Genomic DNA, 10,411 nt, shown 5'->3' with positions numbered 1-10,411 from the left:
GAGAAAACTATTTCTGTGACACCTACACCAGTTAGTGAGGAAGCTAATGATGATGATCATGAAACTTCAGAACAAGATACTATTGAACCTCGTAGATCAACCAGAGTGAGATCCGCGCCAGAGTGGTATGGTAATCCTGTTCTGGAAGTCATGCTACTAGATCATGATGAACCTACGAACTATGAAGAAAATATGGTGAGCCCAGATTCCGCAAAATGGCTTGAAGCCATGAAATCTGAGATGGGATCCATGTATGAGAACAAAGTATGGACTTTGGTTGACTTGCCCGATGATCGGCAAGCAATTGAGAATAAATGGATCTTCAAGAAGAAGATTGACGCTGACGGTAATATTACTGTCTACAAAGCTTGACTTGTCGCAAAAGGTTTTTGGCAAGTTCAAGGGATTGACTACGATGAGACCTTCTCACCCGTAGCGATGCTTAAGTCTGTCCGAATCATGTTAGCAATTGCCGCATTTTATGATTATGAAATTTGGCAGATGGATGTCAAAACTGCATTCCTGAATGGATTTCTGGAAGAAGAGTTGTATATGATGCAACCAGAAGGTTTTGTCGATCCAAAGGGAGCTAACAAAGTGTGCAAGCTCCAGCGATCCATTTATGGACTGATGCAAGCCTCTCGGAGTTGGAATAAATGCTTTGTAGTGTGATCAAAGCATTTGGTTTTATACAGACTTTTGGAGAAGCCTGTATTTACAAGAAAGTGAGTGGGAGCTCTGTAGCATTTCTGATATTATATGTGGATGACATATTACTAATTGGAAATGATATAGAATTTCTCGATAGCATAAAGGGATACTTGAATAAGAGTTTTTCAATGAAAGACCTCGGTGAAGCTGCTTACATATTAGGCATTAAGATCTATAGAGATAGATCAAGACACTTAATTGGACTTTCACAAAGCACATACCTTGACAAAGTTTTGAAGAAGTTCAAAATGGATCAAGCAAAGAAAGGGTTCTTGCCTGTGTTACAAGGTGTGAAGTTGAGTAAGACTCAATGCCCGACCACTGCAGAAGATAGAGAGAATATGAAAGATGTTCCCTATGCTTCAGCCATAGGCTCTATCATGTATGCAATGTTGTGTACCAGACCTGATGTGTGCCTTGCTATAAGTCTAGCAGGGAGGTACCAAAGTAATCCAGGAGTGGATCACTGGACAGCGGTCAAGAACATCCTGAAATACCTGAAAAGGACTAAGGATATGTTTCTCATATATGGAGGTGACAAAGAGCTCATCGTAAAAGGTTACGTTGATGCAAGCTTTGACACTGATCCGGACGATTCTAAATCGCAAACCGGATACGTGTTTACATTAAACGGTGGAGCTGTAAGTTGGTGCAGTTCTAAACAAAGCGTGTACATAGCTGCTTCGGAAGCAGCAAATGAAGGAGTCTGGATGAAGGAGTTCATATCTGATCTAGGTGTCATACCTAGTGCATCGGGTCTAATGAAAATCTTTTGTGACAATACTGCTGCAATTGCCTTGGCAAAGGAATCCAGATTTCACAAGAGAACCAAGCACATCAAAAGACGCTTCAATTCCATCCGGGATCTAGTACAGGTGGGAGACATAGAGATTTGCAAGATACATACGGATCTGAATGTTGCAGACCCGTTGACTAAGCCTCTTCCACGAGCAAAACATGATCAGCACCAAGGCTCCATGGGTGTTAGAATCATTACTATGTAATCTAGATTATTGACTCTAGTGCAAGTGGGAGACTGAAGGAAATATGCCCTAGAGGCAATAATAAAGTTATTATTTATTTCCTTATATCATGATAAATGTTTATTATTCATGCTAGAATTGTATTAACCGGAAACATAATACATGTGTGAATACATAGACAAACAGAGTGTCACTAGTATGCCTCTACTTGACTAGCTCGTTAATCAAAGATGGTTATGTTTCCTAACCATGAACAAGGAGTTGTTATTTGATTAACGAGATCACATCATTAGGTGAATGATCTGATTGACACGACCCATTCCATTAGCTTAGCACCCGATCATTTAGTATGTTGCTATTGCTTTCTTCATGACATATACATGTTCCTATGACTATGAGATTATGCAACTCCCGTTTGCCGGAGGAACACTTTGTGTGCTACCAAACTTCACAACGTAAATGGGTGATTATAAAGGTGCTCTACAGGTGTCTCTAAAGGTACATGTTGGGTTGGCGTATTTCGAGATTAGGATTTGTCACTCCGATTGCTGGAGAGGTATCTCTGGGCCCTCTCGGTAATGCACATCACATAAGCCTTGCAAGCATTGCAACTAATGAGTTAGTTGCGAGATGATGTATTACGAAACGAGTAAAGAGACTTGCCGGTAACGAGATTGAACTAGGTATTGAGATACCGACGATCGAATCTCGGGCAAGTAACATACCGATGACAAAGGGAACAACGTATGTTGTTATGCGGTCTGACCGATAAAGATCTTCGTAGAATATGTAGGAGCCAATATGAGCATCCAGGTTCCGCTATTGGTTATTGACCGAAGACGTGTCTCGGTCATGTCTACATTGTTCTCGAACCCGTAGGGTCCGCACGCTTAAGGTTTCGATGACAGTTATATTATGAGTTTATGAGTTTTGATGTACCGAAGTTAGTTCGGAGTCCCGGATGTGATCACGGACATGACGAGGAGTCTCGAAATGGTCGAGACATAAAGATTTGGACGGCTATATTCGGACACCGGAAGTGTTCCGGGTGATTTCGGAGAAAACCGGAGAGCCGGAGGGTTACCGGAACCCCCCCGGGAGAAGTAATGGGCCATATGGGCCTTAGTGGAGAGAGAGAGGGGCTGCCAGAGGTGGGCCGCGCGCCTCCTCCCCTTGGTCCGAATTGGACTAGGAGAGGGGGGGCGGCGCCCCCCTTTCCCTCTCCCTCCCCACTTGTTTCCCCCTCCTAGTAGGAGTCCTACTCCTACTAGGAGGAGGACTCCTCCTGGCGCGCCTATAGGGGCCGGCCGGCCTCCTCCCCTTGCTCCTTTATATACGGGGGCAGGGGGGCACCCCTAGACACACAAGTTGATCTTCGTGATCGTTCCTTAGCCGTGTGTGGTGCCCCCCTCCACCATATTCCACCTCGGTCATATTGTAGCGGTGCTTAGGCGAAGCCCTGCGACGGTAGAACATCAAGATCGTCACCACGCCGTCGTGCTGACGGAACTCCTCCCCGACGCTTTGCTGGATCGGAGCCCTGGGATCGTCATCGAGCTGAACGTGTGCTAGAACTCGGAGGTGCCGTAGTTTCGGTGCTTGATCGGTCGGGCCGTGGAGACGTACGACTACATCAACCAAACGCTTCCGTTGTTGATCTACAAGGGTACGTAGATCACACTCTCCCCTCTCGTTGCTATGCATCACCATGATCTTGCGTGTGCGTAGGAATTTTTTTGAAATTACTACGTTCCCCAACAGTTTGGGACTAGGGGAAGGCATTGGGAAGTAATAAGTAGATGATGGGTTGCTAGAGTGACAGAAGCTTAAACCCTAGTTTATGTGTTGCATCGTAAGGGGCTGATTTGGATCCATATGTTTCATGCTATGGTTAGGTTCACCTTAACTCTTCTTTCGTAGTTGCGGATGCTTGCGAGGGGGATTAATCATAAGTGGGATGCTTGTCCAAGGTAGGGCATTACCCAAGCACCGGTCCACCCACATATCATTGTCGTCCCCGATAAAGCAAGAGGGCACATAGGCGGCGCATTAAATGCGTTTGTCCTATGGTGTCAAGCGATAAACTGGTACAGTGTAGATACTTTCCACCTCCTGTGTGCCACTATGGCGACCCCTTTGACATATAAAAGGAGGCCCGAGGCATACTGTGGAAGGATTCAGACTTTTGGGACTGGGCACGCATAGTAGCTAGTCCAAGAACTGAAGAACGCAAATAAACACAAACAAGCAGGACTAGGGTTTTACGCGTCATTTGCGGCCTGAACCTGGGTAAAAATCCCCTCGCGCTGATCGCTAGACCTGCTCTTTGCACAACTCTTCACCCCCACCAACCGTAGTAGGGGTCCCCGGGATCCCATAGGTGTCGTTTCCCCCGACAAATAGCATGTTTATTCATGGGATGCATAAGGTGCACACAATCATGCGAATCATGCAATTCATAGGATGTAGCAAAAACTCCTAAACTTTTTGAGGAAACTATGGGGGTCTCCTCATGTTCAATAGCGAAAACATAACATGGAGAAAATTTACAACATGGCAAACAATGCATGTCCAAAGCTAGGTGGTCATGGCATGGCATATGAGATAAATGATACAAAGGGAGCATATCAATGTCATCACAAGAAAAACAAATGCCAATAACCATGGGCTTGTCATCTATGACATATGTGCAAATTGAGTTTATTTTAATGGCATATGCATAGTCACTACGATGAGATTGCAAATATGACATATGGGTGATCTCATGCATAGCATATGACAAGTCAAGCGGATTATCAAACATGATGTGACCAAGAGAATTATCACAAGAAATCATATGTAACATGGCATCACAACTAATAGAATCCACATGAAAATCATCAAACTCATCATAAATGGGTGAATCATCGCATGGGGAAATCATACTAGCGTGAAGCATGGTAATAGGTGAATAAACATCATGCAAGCAATCAATATCAAGAATGTCCACTAGTGGGACAAGAGAATCACCTTCACCTATGTTACCTTTCTCATTCCACTCATGTGGTGTAGGTGAGGTGGCAAATACCAAATCGTGGTCAACGTCATCATTGTGATGGAACCATGTAGGGGTGCATCATAGTCCACCATGGCCAAAATGAAGGATGTAGTCGTCAAAGATCGCCGCGTCGTCGTATATGGGACCTAGCACCAAATGAGAAGACACAATAGAGGTAGAGGTTAAGTTGTTAGAACTCGAAATGGCCTCACATGCCCTATCAACTACCTCACTCTCTCTATGTGGTGGTATCTCACTCACTCCCTCAAGGTAGGTGCACTCAATGTCACATATGGTGGAGTCACTCAAATCACCCAAGTAGTGGTGGTGGTGGCTCTCCTCACATGGGAATTGGAGCAACTCGTCATATATGGGGCTAGTGGTGAAGTAACTCCCACTCTCAATATGGTGGCACAAGTCACTAAAGTCATCATACGTCGTCGTGGTCGAAGGGAAAATCCCATGCTCAACCATCTCATAGTCATCACCATGGATGAAGGCCGAAGATGGCACATCATCACTCTCGTCGTGGATGAAGGCCAAAGATGGCACATCATCACTCTCGTCATGGATGCGGGCTGAAGATGGCACATCATCATTCTTGTCGTGGATGAAGGCCAGAGATGGAACATCATCACTCCCGTCATGGATGAAGGCCGAATATGGCACATCATCACTCCCATCCTTTCTCGTCACCGTGTCGCTCACCTCCGAATCTTGATTGTTGAGTTGCTCCGTAGTCGTAGTCGTCGCGAAGTGTGCTTGGGGTCGAGTAGACTTGGCCTTCATGAGTTCTTGCTCCACCTTGAGAGCACCAATGTAGTGTTCGTCGAGGGACTTGTAGTTCTCGAGGAAGATAGTCTTGGAGATGTCGTTGTTCAATCCCATCATGAAGTGGAACTTCATCGAAATGGGGTCGTCCACGCCGGCTCGTCGCAAGGCTTCCTTCATGTTCTTGAAGTACTCGTCAAGGGACATGGATCCTTGTATGGTGTTCTCCAATTGGAGTAGACGATGTTCCATGTAGGTGGAAGGCACAAATTCTCGCCTCATCGCTTTCTTCATCTTGGGCCAAGTCATGGTGAAGCTTGTCGAAGGTCTATGAAGCCACCATGTCGATGCATAGTGATGGAAGTTTCTTGTGGCACACTTCACTTTATCCTCGATGGCCTTGAGCTTCGTTGTCTTGTCGATGTCGATGCTTGTATGTACTTACCGGAGATGGTAGCTCGGGAGTCTTTGCACTTGAGAGTCTTCTCAACGATGAGGAAGACCACTTGCGGTTCTTGATGAGGACCTTGAGCTCCTCCATGTGCTTGTCCATCTTGGCATCGATGAAGTTCTTCAGAGCATCGAACTCATCGTCGTGGTTGTAGACCGGAGATGATGCGCTTTTCTTATCCATCACACAAGACTCTAGCAAAGGTGAGTAGGAAATTAGATAAACAATACCAAGCTACCTTTTCCTAAAGTTATGGATGTATCTCGTGTCACTCAATATAAAATGAAAGAATAGAGGAATTAGTACTAGACTTGTTCACTAACACCTACAAAGTAAAGCTTATCGAGTGGCTTGGTTAGGACAAGTGGCACAAATTCATGCAAATTGAAGTCCAAGATATTGTAAATGTTGAAATAAATCTGAAGGACTCAAAATGCAAAGAAAATGATCACAAATATAGAGGAGGGCAATAAAGAAACACACACAGTGGGATAATGGGGCTTGTGCAAGTATAAGGATGAGCAATACAAAATTACCTAACGAAGACTAAGCACGTGTGGCACAAACACTAGTAGAGCACTAGCTTGATTGCACACTTGGGCACGATTCACCACTTGGCATCATCCTATATGTATGCAAGCTAAATGTGTCCTATTCCATGTATCCTCATGCACACGTATCTCTTTTGATGCTCAACTCTCTTTTGCTTATAAGCTTATGATCTTTCTTTTCTTGCTTAAACATTTTTTTTATTTTTTTCTTCTCTTCCTTTCTGCTTTGCTTATGGAGCCTAAACCAATCATATGAGACAAGTATGACAAGATATGCACAGGAGTAAACATTGGCACTATATGATATATCCAATGATGCAACAATATGATATCGTATCACTATGGTGCACAAGTTTTCGCGAAGCCCGACAATACTAGGATAGCTAGTATAAATAGGTACGAAGGTATGCGCAAAGATGGTGGGGCTATCAAGATGTAATGGCAAGGAAGGAAAAGTTTATGATGGAATGGATACCTTCGTCACACTTAACCTTTCACGAAGTCGGGGGTAACCGGCCTTGCTTCCGGTTGAAGATGATCTCAAAGGATGGATGGTCGTCGACGATGCGGAATGTTATGGTGGATGTAGTTGCTGGAATGATACAAGTATTCGGTGGTTGAGGAAGATGTAACCGTCCCTAAGTAGCCTAAACACCTTAGGAGACACAAATCACAACTCAAACAACCACAAATGCAATAAGAACCAAAATGGGTTAGGTTGCGGAAGTTTTATGCGGTGGTGCGGAAGTTATGGCGGAAGGCCTATGCAAAAGATGCAAAATTGGACAAAATTTTATGGAGTCAAATGGTGGTAAAACCAAGATGAGTATCTTGGGCACATCGCTAGCTTTTCAATGAGCCAAAGAACACCCAAATCGGAGTTCGGGAGTGAAAGTTATAGCCGAAAATGTAAAGCGGTTGCTGCTGGTTTGTAGGGGGGCGTGCGCACGGGGTCAAAGGCCGTGGACATGGGGTCTCCAGGAACGTATCGGGGGCCCGTGCTCATGGGGTCTAGGGCCCGTGGGCACGGGGTGGACAAAAATTTCATGATTTCAAAGTCAAATTTGAGAGGAATAAAGAAAAATTGGGCTATGGGTACGCAATAGAAGGTAGATGTACTTGTTAAACATCAGATCCATGGATTTAAATGAACAAAAACTCACAAGAAACATCAAAATCAAAAAAATGCTATGCGTCTTTTTGTGGGGATTTTCGAAATTGCGCAAGAACAAGAAAAATTAGGCTAGAAACAAGGAGGGGGCTCCAATTTCGTGAGAAACCTTGGCTTGTGATATTATAATGTTTTAGGGTGGAACCCTAAGTGGAGATTTTTCACGAATTGGAGGGGAAATCCCCAAGAACAAGAGGAACACAAAGGGGAAAACACAAGAGAACACTCACGAACAAGTCCAATCACACATCCACTAGACTCAAATCCACACAAGATCCACAAAGGTACATAAACAACAAGAGGAACATGGGTACATAGTAAAGTTCATCTCAAATCCAAAGGAGATGAGGTCTCGATGATCTAGATAGATCCTTCCCTTGAGGGGGTCTTGAATCCCTAGGGATCTTCTCTAATGGAGGCCTTGAACTCCAATGGAGTGTCTCTCTCTCAAGAGGAATCCCACAAGGGGAGGTACATGAGCTAAGCTCTAATGTCTAGATCTATTCTTAGCTAAGTCTAAATGGAGGAGGAAGAGGAGTATATATAGGTCCAAGGGATGAAGGGGTAAGCAAGGGTGAAATGGGGATTACATGGGCAAAGCCCGCATCAACACTCAGGGGGGGGCGTGTGCACAGGGTCAGTGGAGCCCGTACGCATGGGGTATCTAGGGACCTGATGCCTTAGCCCGTGCGCACGGGGTCTGTGAGGCCCGTGGATAGGGGGTCCCGTGGGCACGGTACACGCCCGTGTGCACGGGGTCTTCAAGACCGTCTAGCCTGGGAGGCCCATGGGCACGGGGTTGGGGAGGCCCATGCGCACAGGGTCGCCTGGGAACTTTTGCCTTCTTCTTCGACGGTTCCTTCTCCGCTTCCAGGCTTCCCACTTGCATGGTGTAGTTGTTCTCCTATACTTGGACTCCTCCTCGATGAATGTGTAGCTCCGCTCACACCTATGTATGCACACGACAGAGAGGTCAAGTAGTATACCATCCTTGAAGGGTACAAGTGGACACGTGTAAAGGAGATGATTCACCTTTGTATGCATGAAGTAGACGACGCATGTGTCACTTGTCAAACGGACTCTTGACATGGTGATGTCCATAGGATGCTCCTCATCAACAATTTAATCATAAATTCATAATTCATCGGATCCCAACAAACACACCACAAGAATTATATCATATGGGTCTCCGAAGAGACCATTGTATTGAATATCAAGAGAGAGAGAGAGAGAGAGAGAGAGAGAGAGAGAGATCTAGCTACTACTATGGACCCGTAGGTCCTAAAAAAACTACTCACACATCACCATGGGGGCAACAAGGTTGATGAAGATGCCCCCCCCAAATGACCCCTCCCCCCTCCGATAGAGTGTCAGAACAGGGCTCTAGATGGGATCACGTCGGAACATATGCTTTTGGCAAACGGAGCATCAGGGGACCCACAAACCTGCCTGGCACACCCTACCCCCCAGGGCGCGCCCCATGGCTTGTGGCCCCCTCGTGGGTCTTCTGGTCTCTCCCCAAAGCTTCTAGGGTCTCTTATGTTCTAGAAAAAAGCGTTAAAAAGTTTCGTCGTGTTTGGACCTTCGTATATATTGATTTTCTACAAAACAAAAAACAAGCAAAAATAGCAACTCGCAGTGGCACTGGATTAATATGTTAGTCCAGAAAAATAATATAAAATGATTGCCAGAGTATGTAAGAATGATAATATAATAGCATTTAACAATCAGAAATTATAGACATGTTTGAGACGTATCAGTCTGCGGTCCAGTCGTCATGGACACTCGAGCGGGTCACCCGATGAGTGTCGTACGAGAAGATCAGACGGCGCAAAGAGCCCCTGAAAGGCCTCCGTGAAAAAAATGGCGCGGAGGCCCTTTTTCCCTCGAAGCCCCCAAGGAGGCGAGTACTTCAACATCCTTTATAGGAGTAATTAGACGTAAGTTGTAGTATGATGCTTAGGTGCTTGCAGCTTCACCAATTATCCCTTCCATACCTAATTTGTTGTTGGTGTGAGTACCTTTGGTTATGTGACTTGCGTAGTACACCATGTACTCACCTTGTTACAACAAACACTTACAGGTATGATGATGGACGATGTTATGCTACACCACGTAAATGCATGTTTTCCACATGTACATCATGTGAAAGTGAAGTCTGGGGATCGATATTACGTGGAGGCTAGCAAGGTATGCTAGATCTGCATTCGGTTATAGGATGCCACATTTAGTATCATTTCCATATAGCATACTCGCTATGATTGATGTCTTAGGGATTGACATGTTGTCCAATGTGCATGTTTAAGTTTTTTTGTTTTGTTGTTGTATGTTCGCAGAAAATGTTGTTGATTTAAATGACCAGCACATACAGCTAGACCGACCCCTCATACGTCCATGACGCGACCATGCACATATGCAGACAATGGCTGGTCACACCTTAAATTTTCGCTCCTACATTTGGGTACCTCAATTAGCAAACTCCAAATCCATACTACACATGCATAATAAACTTCCAATACAGTCGGATGCCCGACTACTACATCATACATGTTATCGGACTACCAAATTTTGGCAGGTTCTACATACATACTATGCTATAGACAAAGATCCTCCACTCCTGCCCTTACTGGCACCCTTAGCATCTTTGTCGCAAAAGTAGCGGTCGAAGACACAATATGGATCAAGCCGAATCTCCTTCTCGTCGGAGCTATCCGCCCCATCCCTGTCCTCCTTCTC

Source organism: Triticum dicoccoides, chromosome 2A (genome assembly GCF_002162155.2).
Source record: "Triticum dicoccoides isolate Atlit2015 ecotype Zavitan chromosome 2A, WEW_v2.0, whole genome shotgun sequence".
NCBI classification, from domain to species: domain Eukaryota; kingdom Viridiplantae; phylum Streptophyta; class Magnoliopsida; order Poales; family Poaceae; genus Triticum; species Triticum dicoccoides.
The sequence above is the reverse complement of the archived record's forward strand: the minus strand, read 5'-3'. Positions refer to the sequence as shown.